Source organism: Manis pentadactyla, chromosome 6, assembly GCF_030020395.1.
Source record: "Manis pentadactyla isolate mManPen7 chromosome 6, mManPen7.hap1, whole genome shotgun sequence".
Classification (NCBI taxonomy): Eukaryota; Metazoa; Chordata; class Mammalia; order Pholidota; family Manidae; genus Manis; species Manis pentadactyla.
In genome coordinates, this window is record NC_080024.1 from 36,582,224 (window position 1) to 36,602,719 (window position 20,496).

The 20,496-nt window shown below is 42.1% G+C and overlaps 1 protein-coding gene across 5 annotated transcripts in view; it reads left to right on the forward strand.

Annotated features, from left to right (window-relative positions):
- The first annotated feature begins 3,677 nt into the window (after window positions 1-3,677).
- Window positions 3,678-20,496, forward strand: part of MYO1B (myosin IB) — a 165,060-nt gene continuing 148,241 nt past the window's right edge. The window contains exon 1 of one of the 5 annotated variants that reach the window (XM_036927988.2): window positions 3,678-4,272. The gene's annotated coding sequence lies outside the window, so the exon portion shown is untranslated. Of the gene's footprint in view, window positions 4,273-19,605; window positions 19,695-20,496 lie in introns of those variants that run through there. The other 4 variants (XM_036927985.2, XM_036927991.2, XM_036927992.2 and 1 more) reach the window with 4 other exon arrangements.

The following is a 20,496-nucleotide window of genomic DNA, read 5'->3' on the forward strand; positions in this document are numbered from 1 at the left end:
AAAGAACATTTTCTCTTCTCTAGCTTACTTTACTGTAAGACTACCATGTGTAATACATATACAAAATATGTGTTAATTGACTGTTTATATTATCAGTAAGGCTTCCAGTCAACAGTAGGGTATTAGTAGTTAAGCTTTTGGGGAATTGAAAGTTAAATGAGGATTTTTGACGGTGGGATTGGGGAGTGTTGGCACCCTGCATTGTTCAACTGTACTTGTTTTTGGATACAGAGAAGAAGAGCTCACAGATTAATGCTCACATATGTGAGAGGAAGTATACAGCCTGACATATGGTCCCTGAAGATAGACTGACTAGATTCACATCCTATAACATGCACGCTCTAATGTTATGTAACCGCAGGCAAATAAATTCTCTGCCTCAGTTTCATTATCTGTAAAATGAGGTAAATGAATTAACATACATGCGGAGCATTGAGAACTTTCTCAACAGAGCAAGCTCTCTCGTATTGGCATGGGCCTGGTGTTTTCAAACTGAAGTACTCCTTTAACCTATAAAATTACCCTTTGGTTGGAGAGGCCAAACATTTATAAGCGAACAACCAGCAAGATTTCATAACTTAGAAAAATTAATAGTTACTGAAAGGATGTGGTATCAAGGCATTACCATAGTAACGAAAGCGGGATCCAATTCAAGAAGATGGTGAGGATACGTGAGAACTGAGTTAGGTCTCAAAGGATAAGTGAAGTGGGTGAAAACTAAGTGTTTGTGTAGGTAGATGAGGAGAGAAAATACAGCAAAAATGAAGACTCTTGAGATTTTTTGGAACTAGAAAGCCCTTATCACATTAAAGATAATTTAAAATAACAAAGGACAGACAGCAAGAGTCTTCTGGCTAAAATTCTAAAGCTATCTGCAGACAGGGCCAGTGAGAAAATCTAAAAATCTAAAACTCCCAGCCCGCTTTTTTGTTTGCTACACCCAAATGAGGCAGAAGCAGGTCATGTGGCCCTATGTTGATCTTTTTCCCAATGTTGAATTCTTTTTAACTTTTTAAAAAAAAGGCTCAAGTAAAAACAGCAAAGGAAAAAACCCAATCTATCCATTTAGTGCTAATTCTCTTCCAGGGACATATATAAATATCTTTTATTTCCATATTTTTCAAATCTTGTTTTGATTTTAATTATTGCATGCTTTCATTGAGGTAAAGCACATGTCTTACATTCTTTTACTCCTGTAATTTGATAATTTATGTTTTTCACTCCAAAATATTAGTAAGTAGTCTTTTTGCTTCTTTACATATTCTACTTCCTCCGAAAAGATTGGGTGAGGGTAGCAAAAAAATGCTTTTATAATTGGTGGATTTATTACCAACTTTGACAATTATTAGAACAACTGTAATCTGCTTCTCTTAAATTCAAAAGTTGTTGATTGATTGACTTTTGGAAAGACTGGCCCAGAAGGTAAAAGTATTTAAAAACCTCATGGTATGTCTTTAGAAGTTTGAATTTTGAGATTTATGAGAACCAGGTTAATGGCATTTTTAAAAGAGAAGCATAGCTTGGGTCTAGAAACATATTTTGGCTTTCTAATTAGCTTCTTCGTTCATTTTCTCAGTGTTTACTAGGATGAGTTCACAAATTTCTCTTATTTTCTTTTTGAACTAGCTGAGAAACTGGGAGAAAGCCTCAAGCATCCCCACTATGCTAGGTCTTTCTGGAAGCAGACTTGTTCCACTGTAACTTAGTTTCCTGTCTCTTCCTTGGGGCAGGACTCCAAAACCTTCTTAAGAGCAGCTCTCTCAATAGTTCTACTCAGCACATACTTGTTCCAAACCTACTTTTTACTAAAATTTGGCCTTCCTCCAAGATCAGAAGGTTATAGAATTCCCCCACTTTTTCAAATCATTTGTTTACATTTTGTATTTGTGAACCTGCCATTTGGAATTTGTTCTTTTTGAAAGGCTGGACTGGACAGCAGGGGTCGAAGGTTTCCTTATTGCCAACATCTATAAGCAGTCACTGTGGAACCTAAGATCAGATGGGCAAATCGGAGAAGCGAGTCTGAAATGCGTCAGCAGATAGCAGGTTCACATGTTGTCTATTGTGAAGGCTGGCGACTCTAGGGTTTTCATTAGGCTAGGTTATCAAGGTCTGAGAAGTGCGTGTGATTGTGGTGGAGCCTGTGGAGTTAGGCTGCCTGGGTTGGAATCCCAGCTCTGCCACAGTTCCCAGTGTCGACTGCAATGTAATGACCACTTCAAATACAATCTCTTATTATTATCATCTCTCCTGTTCCTGGGCAATGACTAGGTTCAGTTTGGTTTGCTCTCTAGGTCTTTCATGCAGTCAGTGACGGGGGCAAGAGTCACCTCAAAGGCTCAGTAACTCAGGTATCTGGCAGTTCATTTGGCTGTAGTCTGGGAATTCAGCTGGCACTATCAGCCACAACACTTATCCATGCCCTTCCATGGGGCCTGAGCTTCCTTACAGCATGGCAGCTGGGTTCCAAGGGTGAATGACCTGGGAGAGAGCCAGGTTCAATCTGTAGCTGCTTTGATGACTCTGAGTCAGAAGTCATGTATCACTTCTGCTGTGCTCTATTTGTCAGAATCAAGTCCCTCACTACAACTCATACTCAAGAGAAAGGCAATTATACTCCACTCCTGAATATGAGAAGTGTCAAAGAATTTGTAGGCATGTCTTCAAACCACCATATCCACTTATTAGCTGGATGTTCTTTCTGTTCTTGGTGTTTCTGATCTGTAAAACAAGGACTGTGAGAGTAACTTACCTCCCAGGTTTTTATGAGGATTAAACAAGAAAAGAACAGTACCCTGTACTCAGTATGCCTTTGCTTAGAGCATTATCATGTCTTCTGCAGATCTGAATTGATGCCCATTGTCATCAATGACAGTATAGTTCTAAGCAGATACAGTCTTGGGAATCACCACCTTGACAAATTCTACTGGAGGCATTTGACAAATCCCAGTGCTTGTGGCTCTTATGCCTGTGGGAACAGAGTTACTATAAATGGTCTGAATTCTTTGTTTCACCTGATTTTAGTGACAGCTTCCAGATATAGGTCAATCCACTTAAACCTGATTCCATTTATGGCAATTTATTTCATTATAGGATAAAGTAGTTAGAACCATGAGTAATGATTACTGCGTTTACATTGCTTTTAACACCTTAGCCAAGTAATCCTTACCTCACCCAGTGAGTAAGTTTGGATGAGCACCCATCCCTCATCTGGGCTGAGGAAATCAGGATCTGGGTTAAATGGCTTGTTCTAAATTTGACAGAGGCAAGAGGCTGGCTGGAGTGAGAACCTGATTGTCCCGTCAGCCCAGCGGCCTCTCTCCCCTGCCCTTCCCACTCCCTCTAACATGTCTAAAGAATATGGAAAATGATACCCCATCATTCACTGATCATTAACCAATGCCATTTAATACACTGCATTCAGATATATATTGGTATTTGAAATTTCTTTTGAATTTTTAAAAATTTTCTGTAATAGAACTGGCAAGTGTCTACTTAGCATAATGTGAGATTAAGTGCGTTAACAGATATTAAAAACCTTATAAGTAAAAAGCACATAGCCCCTAAATATGCTTTTTTTTCTCTTTTGGTCAAATTATTTTCTGATACTCTGCACTGTCCAAACTTTTTATTTAGGTGAGGAGGAAGAACTGAGGACACTCCCACTCTTTGCCCGCATTCATGCCAGGCTGGCTTTTGGTTGTCAACCCTCTCCCCCGACCCTAGTTCTACATCTCTTGTTTGTTGTTAGTAAATCCGGGAGTAAAAATGGTAGCAGGACCATGCGGAGGCTGGGACGGACCCTCTCCTTCCTTCTTTCCAGTCCTTGCCGCACCTAGGCTCGGCGCCGGGGGCGGAGGCTACCGCCCGCGCTCACCGGGGGGCGCTGTGCCACCAGCACTCGGAGGCCGGAGGTGAGTCGGCTGGGAGGCGGCGGCTCCGGGTCCCCCCGGCGCACGGAGGGGCGAATCCCGGGCGGCGAGGTCGCCGCCCCCGCCCCTCGGCCGGCCCCTCCGCCTGCGGGGGAGAGGGGAGTGGCCGGGCGCCTCTCGCCGCAGCCCGCCGCCCGCAGCCGCCCGGCACTCCGCAGCGGGCGCGCACCGGAGCCCCAGCCGCGGCGCGTGGGAGCGGGGCCGGAGCGCGGGACAGCGTCAGCCCGGCAGCCTCTGCCGAGCAGCCGCCGCGGGAGCCCCGCAGCCTCGCGGTGGGCCCGCGTCCCGGATTGCCGCCGGAGAGGGGGGACGACGAGGAGGCGCGGTGGCGCGCGGCGAGGTAGCGGGGTCGCTTTCCCTCTCTCCCCTGCCATTCCCACTCCGTCCTGCCGTGGCCCGCCAGGGCGGGTGAAGGGGGCGCCCCGCGCCTTTGTGCCCGGGGTCCTTGTGGCCCCGCTGCAGCCCAAGGGGTAAAGGGTCAGTGGGGTCTACGGTTCTCCTCCGGGCGAAGCGCCGCTGCGGCGAGAACCCGCGAACGCTGCAGGTCGCGCAGGGTGGTCGTGACTCCGCAGTTGCGTCGGGAGCGGGCGGGACCGAAGAGGGCTTGTAAACTAAGTTGGTCTTACTTTGCTCCATCCCCTCGTACCTGCGGGCAGAGTGGAATCCAGGTCTGCTTCGTGTTCACCCACATCCCCTCCATCTCTCTGGCCCACGGCTATTTCCCGGCCCCTTGGTTCTATGGAAGGGCACGAGGTGGCCTCCAGGAAGCAAAGTGGAGGTAGAACAATGGGGCGCCCTGGGGAGTGGGGTTCAGGTGCGGTGTGCCCGGGCGGCGGGGGCCCAGGACCGGATAGGGCGCCCTGCGCGTGCAGCTGCGCTGTGCTCCTTTGTTCCACCGCAGCGGAGGGGGCTGCCCTGGGTCTCGTTTCCTGCCGGGGATGGGATTGATTCACGGTCCCAGAGAGGGAAGGGGAGGGGGCGGGGCTGGAATGGAAACCAGATTGGGAAAGCGAGTCCTAGGGGGTGCTTGCTGGGGGCGGCGAAGAGAGTTGGGGGGTGGGGGGTGGGGGTGATGAGAGCGCCCTGGAGAGTTGATTATAAACACACAACATTCTGTCCAAAGGCCGTGTGGGTTTCTGGACCTTATTTGTAATGCTTTGTTCAGGCTGATTAATTGCTGCAACAAGTTGTGCACTTTCTTGAGTTCTAGGCGCTCCCAATGTTAGTTTGCTGAAATCAGATCTTAGTTAAAGTGGAAGACTTTTCTTTTCTTGCTGTGAATCAGGGTACTTGTGTGTATGTGTGTGCCTGTGGATCTGTGTGTGTCGCTGAATGGGTAGGTGGCAAATATAGATGATTCTGACATAAAATAATTTTCTCCGTTGCAATACACTATAGTATAACAATTTTCCAGGAATGTTTTTGGGGTGGGGGAACCACTGGAAAATTAGATACTGCTAAGTAAATAGATCAGATTATGTAACACTGAATTGAAAAACCCTTTCTTTCACAGTCTTTCCCAGAAAATACAGCACACACAATTAGCGTTGGGGTTTGGAGTTGAGAAGCCACGCTTCTCTGTTTTCACTCCCCTAACGTGGGTCATCTGGAATAAGGAAGAGAACACTGTTATGGTGAATAGGAATTTTTTTTTAGGGGAGGTAGAGTTAAATGGAATATGTTGGGTATTATTAGTTAAGTGACCCTTCCCTAGATTGGAATCAAGAAACTTAAGAGGATTGACAGCCCTCGGGATGGAGCCGTGGAGGATTGGATGGTGCATGTTTTTTTGAATGGGATATTCCAAGCAAAACTGTTTTGGGAGGAGGCTGACATTTCCAGGCATTCATGGTTTGTGCCTATGGGACACTGGTGGAAGGATCCCACAGTCAGCCTGCAGGTTAGACTTACTGTGATAATTTAGGAGACATTCAGTTACAGTAGTCCGGCTGCGGGCAGGTCTGGCACGGGGCTCAGTGCTGCCTCTCTGACAAGCCAGAGGGCCCCTGTTAAATCACCCCCTGGCCGTGCATTTGAAGGCAACCAAGTTTGAAAGCCTCTTAACCGTAGAAGGGGAATTAGGAGCTTACTGTGGGGGAAAGAATGTGTGCTGCCCACTAAGTGGTAATGGAAAAGGGCTTTATAAGCTGCTGCGGAGCGTTTATCTATTTCTTGGGGGATGTGGTCAGATTTTCAGGCAAGGCTTAAAAGCAGTGGGACTTGTCCTCAGGAGCCATGATGTGAATGAATGAAGTTCAAGCGGGATGTTGTCCAACTGTCAAGCTGTTTGTTATTAGTTATAATACTCTGCCTGGCCAAACATTGTGCCATAGCAGCAAGCAGAGGGAGATTTCTTACTGTTATTTTGCCATTTTGGATGTTTCATTTATGTTGTGAATTGTTTTGTAAAATACAGCAACAATTGAATTCTTCCCAAGTACTCATTGGAATAAACATTAAGAAAATGCAAAGCATAAGACCGCCTAACTGCTACTGGAGACAAGGATGGGGACCCTTTTAAACAGCTGGTTTCTGGCTGCGGGCTCTCCGGGTGGATCCCCTGTTGTGTGATGAGGCTGGCTACAGGCTGTACCCCCTTCATGGGGTGGGATGAATCATCACTCTGTCAAGCCTGGAGTTAAGACTGGCTCTGCCTGGTTACTGCAGTTAGGCAAAGCGATAGGGGACCTTTGGTATCAGTGGGGAAGGGGTGGAGGTTGGATTGGTGTTTGGCTAAGAAGGGATCCTCAGAGTGTAGGATCTATATTTTAGCATTTGTCCTTATGGGTGTAATTCTCCCTTCTGCCTCTCTTACACATATTTCCAATAGCTAGATAACTTAAATCTTAATTAAATAGCCTACCAATAATTGTCACTATCATTTAGTAAGTGTTTAGCATGTACAATGGGTTTTCCATACATTACACTGTGAATCCTCACAGCTTGATAAAGTTGGTATTATATCCATTTTACAACTGAAACCAAGGCCTAGGGAGTTTAGTTAACTTGCCTCTTATACCCTACTTATACCCAACTAGTAAGTGGCAGAAGTGAGATTTGAGCTCTGGTTTCTGATTCTGAAGTCCATACTCTTTTTAAGTAAACACTGTATGGTATGATATCTTTCAATAATAGGAATAACAACACTTTAATTACTATTTGGCTAGCTTTTTGCAGATTTCAGAGCACTTTCAGGTATGTTGTCAGAATCGATCCTCCCAAAACCACTGTGAGATAGGTTTGGAAGGCTAGATGAGTGGCATCATGACTCCTTTTGTTAAAGGAGAAAAAACAGCTATATTGTTAAAAAGTTTTATTCTGTGAGATGGCCTGTGTGAGTAAGCTTTAAGTGAATGAAGCCTTATTTTTAAAAAGCAAGGCTGCCAACATTTAAAAATAAGTTCTTTTTTGGAAACTTTTAAAAGTGGTGGAATGAAGTAGATCTTACATAGCATTCAAGTATTTTGTATTTATTGAAATCCATTTTAATGCTTTCATCTTAATAATTTTTATTAGAACACCACACTTTGCTTCTTTAGTGAGACCCAATGCCAGACTGTCTCTTTAGAAGAGAAATAAGGGGGGAAGGAATGTGATTATAAAGAGGAAGTGAGGCATCAGAACTGGACACACACACAGCAGCAGGCCTTAGATTTTCCCAGCACATGCTTTTTGTCCAGGCAGTCACCTTTTGCAGAAGAAGGGAAGTGTCAAGGGTCTTTCTTTACAATACCCTCTGAGATCATCAGATTTCTGAGCTCTGGGAACATGCATTCCATAGGATTTCAGTGCTCATCCTTTCCCCACAGGGGAAGTGGATGAGTTTAGGCATCAACACGGACCGGGAAGGGAAGTGGTGTCCACCCTTGTGGTGGGATGGAGCATGGTGCCGAGCAGGAGGCATGGACCTTAACCCAAGAGTGACCACTAAGTGCATGAGTGGCATGCATTTTAACATTTGGCATCATGAATTGTTTATGAATTTCTCAGAATGCTCCTGGGCAAATAGAAAAGTCAATATTGTTTTTTTTGTTGTTGCTGGGATAAGACTTTGAAGACTGAAAGTTCTACCTTTACTTTAATTATTTCAAGCTAGGACATCATTTGGGGACTACAGGGATTGTGATGTAGTACAGCAACTTCTGTCTCCTCATGTCCTTAAATTCCCTTCCACTGGGTATTTAGAGGAAGGCGAAGGTTGTGGTCTGCTAAGCTCTTACAGGGTGCATCTTCCAGCTTTCCAGGGAAGAAAGATGGAGGTTGCTCAGTAGCATCGCATTCTTGCAGGCTTTGCAGGTTTATTTTCATTTGGCAGTATGCTTCCCCCACTCGTCTTTTAGTAAGCACACAGTACATGCGAGGCCCTGCCTTAAGAATCAATAAAGAAACCCATTATGCCTTGAAGGACATAGATGGCAGGGCGGACATGTGTGCCCAGAGAATGGATGTCGGTGAAAGGAAGAAAATGACTGTGACAGCTGTGGTGACCTGGGATACGCCAACACGCACCACTGGGACAAAAGCTGAAAACTAATAAAAGCAAGAGAATGGGAGGAAACCGAACCCAATGCCTGGTTTCATTTTCTTCAACGTGTGGTGGTACGGAGGGGTCAGAGACATGGAGGGGTCAGCTCTCTGAACTCTTGCCTCTGAAGGTTAGATTGCTTGGGATGTTGGGAAGCATCATCCTGGTGAGGTTTCTGCCTGAGAAGAGAGCAGAGGATCCTCTTTTGGACCCTGAGGATGTAAACAGCACCGTTCCTTGGGAGGTGTTGAATCGCTTGGGTATGGCAAGTCCCTGGTGCCCTCCTGCTTTCTTCCATCCACACCTGCTGGCATCCCGTCCCTATCGTGTGTTAGCATGGCTGTCGATTCAAGCCCACTAAAGCTGTTCATAGACTTCAGGCGTGTTTGCATTGTGGACAAGAAATGCCAAGTCGCCAAATAATGAATCATTCATATTTTGTATGACATTCATGCCTCTGTTGGTTAAGTATTCGGTGCTTTTCTGTGTCAGGCCTCATCCTGGGTGCTTTCTGTAGCTGGTTTGACTTAATCCCCATTGCAGTCTTTCAGTTGGAGATGCTTATACATGAGGGAATTGAGCAACTTGCCTATGTTAGTAGAGATCAAACCCAAGACTGCTTTTTTTCCAGAACAATATACTGCTTCATGCTGCATGACCTTTGAAACTCTGGGCCATTTTTAAGGAGTTTGTTTAAGGAGTAAGAGTGGGAGCCCACCGTGACAGTCTCTTTCCCTCCTGGCTTGCTGCCCTTGTCCCCAGGAGTCAGGATTTCTGTGGGTGTCTTTCTTAGTCCAGAGCTGGGAGAGTTGGTTGAAATGCTTCTCAGTTTCTCCTTCTTTTCTGGGTTTGGCTCTCCTTGCTACACCATTCTTCCCCCCAATGAAGGCGCCTCAGAAGCAGGGTTCAGCCTGCTGTGAGAGCCTTCAGGAGCCTGAGCTTGCCTACTGCTGGGCTTCCTTACTCTCTGCCTGTCACATCTTATCTGCAGGAATTGATGGCCATCAGGGAGATTCCCAGGGGTTCGTGAGCTCTCTGCTTTCTGGCCTATCTGAGCACAGTACCCACGTTGCTGGGTATCCTACAGAGCTCAGGGTCTGAGTATGTGGATGAAGTGGTATGAGAACCATTGCAGAGCTAGGGCTCAGAGAATATAACTTTGCACAAGATGGGGAAGAAAAGAGTTGATAGGGAATTTTTCTTCTTCCAAGGTAGATAGTGTTAGAAACTGAGATCTGGAGAACACTGAAAATTGATAGTCTTCCTTTGCTTATCAGATAAAAACACTGAGGTTCTAAAAAAATACCAGGTGTCTGTCTGGCTTTCCTTGAGAGCTCAGAGGCCAGAGGAGACCAGGTCTCTCTCCCTCTGGGGACTTTTCCACCAATCCTATGTGGACTCAAGATGCTTTGAAATTGCCCAGATGCCTTCCTTTTGCTGTGTTAAAATGAAAATACAGGTCAAAATTGTACAGTTTTTTTAAACTTGTGAAAAAAAAAATTCAACGTCCATAAAGAGGTTTGAAAAAAGTTGAATCAAAAGGACAATGGCCCAGATTAATTATTGGCTCTATTGTCTTGTCTGTGCACATCATTTCCCTACTCATTCTCACTGGTTTCATGAAAGCCATTTTTCATGCACTTCAACCAAAACATAACAATAAACACTTTTTTTTTCAAAACGTTTTAAATCTTGATTGAAAAATCCCCCCTGGCTCCACTTAAACATTTTCCAGTGTGCACATTCTCCTTCCTCAGTTGCTGCTTAATTTTAAATTCTATTTTATTAGACCCTGAAGCACTATTTGCAATGTGCAGATTGCAAATATGCTCAGTTCCTAGCTGATCATTTTTTTCCCTTGAAGGTGCTTCAAAAGGATCATCACTATTTTATTTATTTTAGAGTCCTTCTAAAATACTTTTAGGAAGAATTTAATTTTTAAAAATATTGGGCTTAGGCCAATTTGCATGGCTAGCTTTTTTTTTTTTTAAATAGTTCTCATTCAGTTTGTGTACAGTTGTAGTAAGGTGACCACAGTTTTGATCCACTTCTGATGTGGTGAACCATCTAGGAAAAAGTTCTCACTTGCCTGAAATCTTTAGGGTGTTGAGAGGATTCATAAAAATATCTGAATTGCCACATTGGGTCAGATTCAGGAATTTGCTTCCTGTAGAAGCAGAATACTCAGTGTTTTGTCATGTTGGGGCAGCAGGCTGGAGTTGGACCTTATAGCTTAATAGGTTTTGGGGATATCTTTTAAACATCCATAATTGCATAAACTCTTCAAAACCTCTCATCCATATATTTAAATTCATATATTCGAATTCTTGAGTTATTTTTATCCTCTATTCTACATATTTCATAAGGACAGAACTTGATTGTATTGGTATTTTGACTTCAAATGCCCAATATTTGGAATGGTAGAGTAGTAAAGTTGAAAAGTCCTTAGAGATCACTACTGTAACCCCTTCATTGTATTTGAGACTTGCTCAGGCTAATAAAGTTTATGGGACAGATCTGGGAACTTGACCCCAAGTCTTTTCTCGCTCAGTTTTCTTTCTAGGGGAATATCTCAGTGTCTCCCCACACCCATCTAAATCCATGCTTTGTATCCATTACCTAATAGTTGATCTTTTTGACTTTACTATTTGTGTTAACAGCACACCTGTCATCATTGTGACTTTGAACTTAAGAAGCATCCCCTACTTCTGCTTCTTGTGACCCATCCATGTATACATCCACTCATTTGCTGTGTTTGCTGGATTGTTGCCTTTTATTTTCAAATCTTTTAAGCCTCTGTTCTGGTTCAAACCTTTGAAAGCCTGGGTTACAATGTAGCATTTCCCAGATGGATGTTTCAATAATACCAGGTTGGAAAAAAAAACAAACCTGCAAAGTTAATAGGTCTTAGTGTAAAAAAGTGTTCCTTGGCTAGTTGCGTGTTTTAAATATATTTCTTTTTAGAACGACTTCTAGTGGCTTTTTATTTTTGACTAGGCAGTATGCACATGTCCCAACTTATGTGACCATTGGACCACTTTTTGGGGGGATCATGTTGTAGATAACACTGCTGTAGTCACGTCACTGTATCATTTCTAGAACCATCACTGTCTGACTTTCTAGTGGAATATGTATTCTGTGTGAGACACACTTGGTTCACTGTCAGATTTGTCTTATGTGTTTTTCTTTGTCGTTCTGGATCTTTCCTTCACTCCAGAAACCCCTCTTCACCTATCAGACCTACACATCTTTCACAACCCAACTTTGTTCCCATCTTCTCTGCCAGTTTGCCCCAGACTCTTGCTTTTCTGAACTTATGGAATTTACTATTTCTTAACATAAAAAAAGAGAAAATATTTGAAACAGTCAAAATTTTGAAAGTAACATTGCACACCCATAATAGTTAAATTATTGGAATTCACACAAAATGCCATTTTCCATATTTGCATCAGTTGATTCATCACAAGCACATTGCATTCTTCTCTTTGTCTCCACCAGATTAAATTGCACATATTATTCAAGCATGTGACTTAAAAAATTTTTTTTATGTTATTGGAATTGCATTGTATTTATATAGAAATTCAGGGAGAATTGACATGTTTTGGTTTCATGGCTTGCCATCTGTAACCTGATGTACCTCTCTATTGAAGTCTTCCATGCCCTTCAGTAAAATTTTATAATTTTATGTGTAAACTCTTTCATGTTTTCTGTTAGATTTGTGCCACAATGTTTTATGTGGTCTCTGTGAATGGAATTGTTTAAAGAGTTTTCTGATTGGTGTTGCTGGGGTTCAAGAATGGGATTGATTTTGTATTTTGTAGATGGTTCTTGATTGATCAAGTTTACCTTTAAACTTATGTTTGTTATTGGAGCCTGAGGTTGGGCGGCTTTAATAATAGAGCATGAAATAACAACCTGTAAAATGTCACAATTCATTTGACTTTTAAAATTCCATGGAATTCCTGTACTAGGCACTCAGTCTTTAGTGGTGGTCTGAGCAGATGTAGTTTCTGCTCTCACAGAATATGACAGGAGAGAAACATTGCAGAAATGAATGCAGATATTTATGACATGTTTATGAACTGTGGTGGATGCTGTGAAAGGAAAAGTGCAGGAGGCCGTGGGAATAAGAAAAAGGTGAGGGGAGGAGAGTTTAGATTGAGGGTACAGAGAGGGCCTTTCTGAGGAAATGGACTTTCAGATTGGTGCTGAAAGAGAAGGATGAAGAGCTTTCAGATGGTGAAAAATGGGCTCCGAAGCCCTTGAGTGGGGCTCTGCTGTTAATGGTAGATTAATGGGAATTTTAGTAATCAATGACTTAAATCAAGTTATTGCTTCTTAGTAAATCATCATAATAGTATTATTTAATAATGGGGGTTTGGGGGGCATAGGGGTCCAGTCTGAGTTACACATACCTCAGTCCAGCCAGAATAACTGCCCTTTGATCATGGAGGCTTTGCCCCTGGGGCGTGTGCCTGAGCCTGGTTCTCTCTTACATGGCCATGAGTCCTTGCCTCAGTGGGGCAGTGTGTGCAGTGGTTACAGGCTGTGCCCTGGAGAAAGTAGTGGTTTGGGCTTGAAGCTTAATCTGTTTCTGCCTGTTTTCTCATCTGCAGAATATGGGTAACAATAGAATTTTCCTCTTTGGATTATAGTAAGGATTAACTGCATTAACACGTGTATTGTCTAGAATAGTGTCAAGCACAAGTGCTCAGTGTAATTGTGAGTTACTACTCCTCAGCTTTTCCTGAAAATGGATTCATAGGGTTCCACCAACCTCCCGGCAGATATGTTTGAATCCAAGCAGTGCATATACTATATGATTTGAAATGGGATTCTAGTTACTCCTCTGAAAAACATGTAGGAGTAAAGGTGGGAAAGAAACCAAAATGTTAAAAGCGATTGTGTTAGTGTAGTAGATTAGGGTGACTTTTCATCCCTTTTATTTGACACATTTCCTGTAATCTGGTTATGTTACCTCTGTTCTAATAATAATATAATAAAATCTTATGAAGAAAGGTCAGGCTGGCAGTTGCCCAAGTGGTTCATTAGAGCGGGGCAGAAGAGGGTGTGACGCCAGGGTTCTGCCTGCTGTCGTTGCATTCACAGGTGGAGTCCTTTCCCATTTATGCCTATAGTTGCAGAAATGCAATGGTGTTTAAAAAAGTCAAGTAGAAGGGACCCCAAAGGTTAGGAGGTCGGGGAAATGGTTCCTTCTGAAACTCTTTTTTTCCTTGAATGTTTCTTTTTCTGTCACTGTTTTCCATTTTTGTTTCTTCTTGTGCCCTGGTAGGCCCCTGGCCATCTGTCTCTTTTGGAGGCTCCTTTTAATACCCCATCTTTCCCTTTACTTGCTCTCATGCAGAAATGATGCACACATTTCTACAATTCCATGTAAAGAGTATATTTTATTTCTTATTTTTAACTGTAAAAATAAACAGATTTTCACTCTCAAAAGCCTGAATTAAGTTGCCTCCTATTTATTCCACCTCAAATTAATTAATTAATTCACTTACTCATCTCTGCGGGTCAGTGCCTCCTAAAAGCACCAAAAATCTTGGGGGGTTGGGAGGATGAAAAGAATGGAAGGTTGAGGGAATGCTTAAGTTATATTTTGCCTCTTTCCCTATTTTTGCTTAGGGTTACCTGTGTTGCTGCTGTTTTTTGTTATGTGTCAGAATTTTTAAAACTCTTGTAGACTGGAAGAACAGAAATCTGGAAAATTACCAAAATATATTTTTACAAAGAAAAACATTGCCATTTATGACACATTTCCTCAAAAGCCTATTGATTTTAATTACTTTTAAAAAAATGCAGTGAGCTTCCCAGCTTTCCTGTCATGTCTGCTTCTTTTATAATTGTGAGCGGAGAAATGGGTTTTCCTGCTAACTTTATTTTACCTGTAGGAATTTATTCTTAAGCAGTGGCATTCTGTAAGTATCTCAAAATAGTACTGACACAGATTTCAAAGAAGGTATGACAGCAGAGTTGCCTGCCATCAGCGGAAGAGCTATTTACTTGAGAAATACCAGGAATTTCAGTGAGATTTCACAGTTGAATGTAAAAACTAGTTGTGGGTATTTAAATAAGATAATGCCTTCTATACCTTGTTCTGCAATTTATATTGGTTTTCATCTCTAACCACAAATACCTAATGAAGAATAACAAATATTTATGACTGTTTTTTCTCTGCTGTAAGATGTTTAGTACAATTCAGTAAAATTTAGATTTACAGAATGGGTATAACTAGGATTTAGTATTTATTTTTCAAAAGGATTCAATAGGAATCCTTTAAAGGAGAAACATTATATATACCAGTTTTGAGTAAGGCAGAGGTTTAGAAGGTCTGTATATCTTAGGCTGCTCTCAGGTTTTATCACAGACTCACGGAGCTGTGAGCCTCATCTCGTATCACATTTGTTGGTTGTTGGCCTGTTGCATTTCACATACACCAATATGTGGAGGGGGAGAACTTTATTGGGGTAGTTGAGGCATACCCAGGGTGGGACATGAGTGTTGAAGAAGTAATGGTAAAATTGTCCACCCAACCTTAATACTTGCCATTTGTTGCCAGTTGAAAAAAACCTAAAAGCATTGGTAAAATGTTAAAGGAAACTTGTACCATTTCACATCCTTAGAGGTGACCAGTTTTCTATCTCATGGATTCTAGGATGGAATAGTCAACAAATGCCCTCCTCCTGGGATGGAGAAAACACCCCTTCCTTACCTGGCAGTCAGCCTGTCAGACATCGGGTGCAGAGGTGGCTTCACTTTCTGTGGTTCAGCTTCCAGCTTTGCACTTGCTCTCTTGGCAGCGGCTTGTGTGTGGTTATGTTTTCTTACCAGAACTGTTAACACTGCAGCAGATGTTGGGAGTCCAGTTCTGCAGTCATGCAGCTGTTTCCATGTCCATTTGGATTTCTTGAAAGAATTAATCAATTTTTAAGGATCTCATGCTGAGGGCTACAAGTATAATAGGATTTGGGGGGAAACTTTATTTTAGGGGAGTTTGCGTTGAATCTTGCAATGGACGTAGCCTGGGGGTGGAATGGCAGTGAAGGGAATTCTGTAGTATACTTCCCATTTGTCTTAAAACCAAGCAATTCAGAATGTCCAAGGTTACTAGAACTCTCATTTAGATGTTTTGTACTAGAGAACCATCTTAAGAACATTACAGAAAGTCTGGAAAGTGGAGCTAAAAAAGATGTCTCTTGAGCCAGCTACTTTAAAATAGCAACTGTGGTGATTTCTAAATATTCCTGTCCAAGCTTTTTATGAGCATGTTTTAAAATCTGTATTGCTGCATAGGTTTTGAAATAAATTTTGTAGTTGTATTTTGCCAAATACCATCATTTCCCCAGACATCCTTCTTGATTTGCTTCCGCCATTTGGCTGTTATAAATCATATTGTGATGAACATCTTCTTACACATAACCTTCTCTTTATGTTGGATGATTTTCTAACAGTGGATGTTGTGAATGAGTTGATTGGACCAGAGATAGTTGGGAACATTTTGATGTACCCCTCTTTAATCAGTGGGTTGCCTATTATGATTGGATTGGAGGGAGTGGGGCAAGGTGGAGTCTGGGGTGGCTCCCAAGTTTTTGGCCTGTGTGATGTCGGGAGTGGCTGGCCTAGACAGGTCTGAATGGGCTGGGTTCTGTTTGGGATGTGGGGCCTCCAGGCAGTGAGTGAGGTTCAGCAGATTTGAAATGCAGAGCCTGGGGCTCAGGGACAAGCCAGGGCCTAAGGTCCAGATGAAGGGCTCACCGGCTTCTAGGTATGGTAGTCGAAGCTGTGGGTATTGATAGAATTCCTTAAGGGTGGACTGGGAAGAGAGGAAGGTGGGTCACAGAACTTTGGGGAACATTATATTGTGATAGTAGAGAAATCTCTAAGAAGAATGAGGAGTAGTGGGGGTGGGAAGTGGACAGCCTGGAAGAAATGACATGTGGAAGCCAGGGCAGGAGTTTTACGGAGCGATCACTGGGCAGCAAACAGGTGGTGGTGGCATTTGAGTTGAGGCTGTTTCAGGGGCATGTGCTAAGTACTGGGTGCCTAGGAAGGGTGCAGCTGTCAGGAAGGCCGTGTCAGAAACCTTAGCTGTGGAGGAAGAGACAGAGTAGGCAGTTGGCAGAAGGGGTTGTAGGATGGCGTGTTAGTCAGCGAGGGCTGCCGTAACAAAACTTCGCAGGCTGGGTAGTGTAAACGGAAATACAATGTCTCACAATTCTGGAGGCTGAAGTCCAGGATCAAGGTGGGGGCAGGTTTGGTCCTTGGCTTGCAGATGGCCACCATCTCATTGTTCTTACTTGGATGTCCCTCGTCCATGTTTTGTATGTCCCCATCTTCTCTTCCTATCAGGACAGCAGTTAGATTAGTGCCCAACTAATGGCCGCATTTTAACTTAATCACCTCTTTGAAAGCTCTGTCTCCAAAGACAGTCACGTTCTGAGGTCCTCAGAATTAGGGCTCCAACATAGGAATTTGAGGGGCACAGTTCAGCCCCAGATGGATGGATTCAAGGCCTGACAATCCACTTGGCTCCCTCCTTCCTCCGTGCTCCCCCCTCCTCCATGCTGTTGACCATCTGCTCCTCTTCGACATGCTCCCATCTCTTGGCTTTAGTCACCTGTTCTCCCCCTCCTCATGTCCTCCTATCCTCCCTCATGTTCCCCTGTCCCCTCTCATGTCCTCCTCATCCCCCCTCATGTCCTCCTGGTCCTTTGGTGTCCAGGTTCACTGGGTTTGGGCCTAGACCTTCTCTTCCTGATACCAGGTTCATCTATCCGTCTTCAATTCCTCTTCAACTCTAACTCAGTCTTCTATAGCAGAGTATTCCTTCTCCCAGGCATAGGATCTGTGGCAAGTTAAATCAGTAGTGCATTTTATTTGATGATAAGAATAAACCATTTTGCAATCTTGTCCCTGTGGTTGCTCATCACACAGGTAAAAAACAAAAAAACCCAGAAAGATATACAGTGGGAACATTGATTTAGGTCAAAGTTCAGTACGAATTTATATTTGAGTTCACCTCATATTTTACAAATTAATGTTTTTCTCCCTAGAGTTTGGTTTTGGGTTCCTTTCTTTTCAAGAGCCTCCTTTGGTTAAAATAAGAATGAGTGGGTAGCTCTCCTGTAGATTCTTGGGGCAGACTTATTTGCCAATTATGGTATTCTAATTATACTACCTTTTTTTCTCTACCTGTGTTTTTTATTTTTGAATTAAAGCTTTATAGAGGTTAATGTTATCCTATTTGTTGCTGAGGAGGGGGCCTTTACATACAGGATATGAAAACGTCCAGATTGACTTTTGAGTGTATGTTATTTAAACTATGGTTGGTTGTTTTGGGGTTTCTGGCCTGTACGTGTCTACATAGTTTTTCTCTCAATAGCCTTTTGAAGTATATTATCAATATGATTTCTACATAAAAGTTCATATTTTTATTGAAGAGCTGACTGTTAGATTTCTAAAAGTATGTAAACTATGGACAATTTACTGTTTGGCTACCTAAAATAGAAGCATCCAGGTTTTGCTGGGCAACCTTGAGAGGAACATTTATCTCTGTTTACAGTTTTAAAGAAGTATGTGATTTTGAAGTATGAAACTCAAATTTAGTTTTTAATAGTAACTTATGTATTCACTCTTTCTGTCTTTAAGAGCCAGGTTGTGGAATGACGTGACCTTGTACCCTTGACTCTATGTCTGGTTGTGGGTTTGCAGTGTTATTTTTGTGCTTTCTTAAATGACTTAAGCACTTATGACTGTAGATTTGGGACAGAATAAAACTGGTAGTTGGATATAGTTTTGAAAAGCCAACCAGATTTTTAACTTGGCAAGATGATAGTGCTATTCATTTTTATGATTGTCTAGGCTCCCAGCTTAGAAAACATTGAGTTCTTAGTGACCTCCAGATTTGCTGGATTAGTTGGTGTTCTTTTCCCCTGAAAAATATTTCACCTGATGCCCAAAACACACTATAGGCTCAAAGTTAGAGGGCTGCCCTGTGGTGAGCTCTTGAGTTCTGTTCCTGTGGTAGAGGTGTGTGCTTATCGAGACTTAACTGTATTCATCCCCAAACTTCTTCATACCTTTTGTATTTACTATATTTAATACAATGATTTTAAATTTATGTGCAAAACGAATTGTTTCTATGAAAACTCATTTGAATGTTTTGGAAACCATCTAAATAAGAGTAAGTTTCTAAAAGTGATTGCAGCTGATTCAGGAGTGGCTGAGATAACTGTAAAGGGCTTGGAGGATCATCAAATAAAAATATTATTTCATTGATATTGTCAGCCATTCAGAATAGATAGGTTAAGTTGTGGTTCTGCAAACCTGAGAATCTTAGTGGCTCAAAGTAATAATCTACATACTCACAGTGTGTGTACATTGTAGGTCAGGTGGGGGCCCTGCTGCAGTCGCCCTCATCCTTGCCCTGGGGCACAGTCCAGCAGAGCAGCCCTCTGGAGCGCTGCGATCCTGCTGCAGAGGGAGGAGCTGCTGTGAAGCCTGTGTGTCATACGCCTGCATTCAGCAACATTTTTTTTTTTTGCTTTGGCAATTATTTTTATAGTGTTGGGAGTCTGGGATATTTACAGCAACATATATTTCCAGCAAAAAAAAAAAAAACAAAGCACACCCACCCGCTGCATAAATTCATACCAAATGCATAATATAATCTCGTACATCTTGCTTTATGTCCTACTCGTCCTCAAAAAGTCAAGGTCAATTTTTACTTCTTCAGCCATCCTTTTCTGATCCTCCTATGCCATGATAATCGCTCCACCTCGAGACATAAACGTTAGTCTCTATATACCTCTTTTAGGGGTCAGTCATCTGCTCTATGGGAGCACTTGTTTTATTTCTTATATTGCTCTCAAGTATTTTCCTTTCCCTAGCTAGATTGCAGAGACCTGGGGAGCAGCAGATGTGTCTCTAATTTCTCTTCTCCTAGTGCCTGGGTATACCAAGTGCACAGGGCAGAGCGGTCGGCTCTTGATAGGAGAGAGTCCAGCCTGGTTAATCATGAAATATGGTTCTGGATGGAAGCTGAGGCTGCTTCTTCCTAGCCACAGGGTATTGACCTACTTTTCCTTTATCTGTGTGCAAAATATTTGTTGTACTTAGTGTGTTCTCTCTGTCACAACGAATGTTTGTCCCTCCCTTTCATATGAACTGAGTGCTAAAGTGCTAGTTAAGTCAGTGGAAAAAACAATGGAGAAGAAAAGTTGGTAAGCAGTTTTAATTTCTAAGCTTATAACTACATAATTTAAAAAGAACTCCCTATAATTTTTATGTCTGTCTATCTGCCTGCCTACCTACCTACCTCCTTATTGAGAGACACAAGGGTGGATTGTAAATTTTAAGTTTTGATGCCTTTTAAAATGCTGATTTACAGTGTAATGATGCAGTATTTTGAAAATTTTTTTTGATAAGCTACTTGTAGAAGGAACTGAACTTTTCTTAAGCAGGCATATACAATATAGTTCACTTTTGAATATTTTGTTTCTTACTAAAATTTCCCTTGGGAAAATTTATTGTATGGTTCTATGAATGGTCAAGCTGATTAACTTTAAAATTGATTTTTTTTTCTTTTTGTATAGCTTTAGAGGTCAAGTTTGTGCTGTATTCAAGAGGAAAAAAGTGAATTTTGTGTGTGAAGGGCATTTGTATGTCTGTAGCCTTATGTAAATATATATGGAAATAATTGCTGCAGAAGTTTTGGAAATTAGCAGAACTATTATTAAACTTAGTTGACATTTATAAATTTAAATTTAGTAAACAAATTTCAGTGGACATTTTAATTTGTGACTTAAAAGAGATTATTGAATGATGGCATGCCTTATACGTTGGTTGGCTGTACTGTATATGTTTCCTTTCTTCATAAATACCTTAGAATGTATTTAGAGATATGTAAGGTATGTGTTGTGGTGCATTTGATTTTAAATCCAGTAATGCTTCCAACATTAAAAAAATTAGGAAAAATGGGCCCAGAAAATACTTTAAAATTCTAATATGATTGTTGATTTTAAT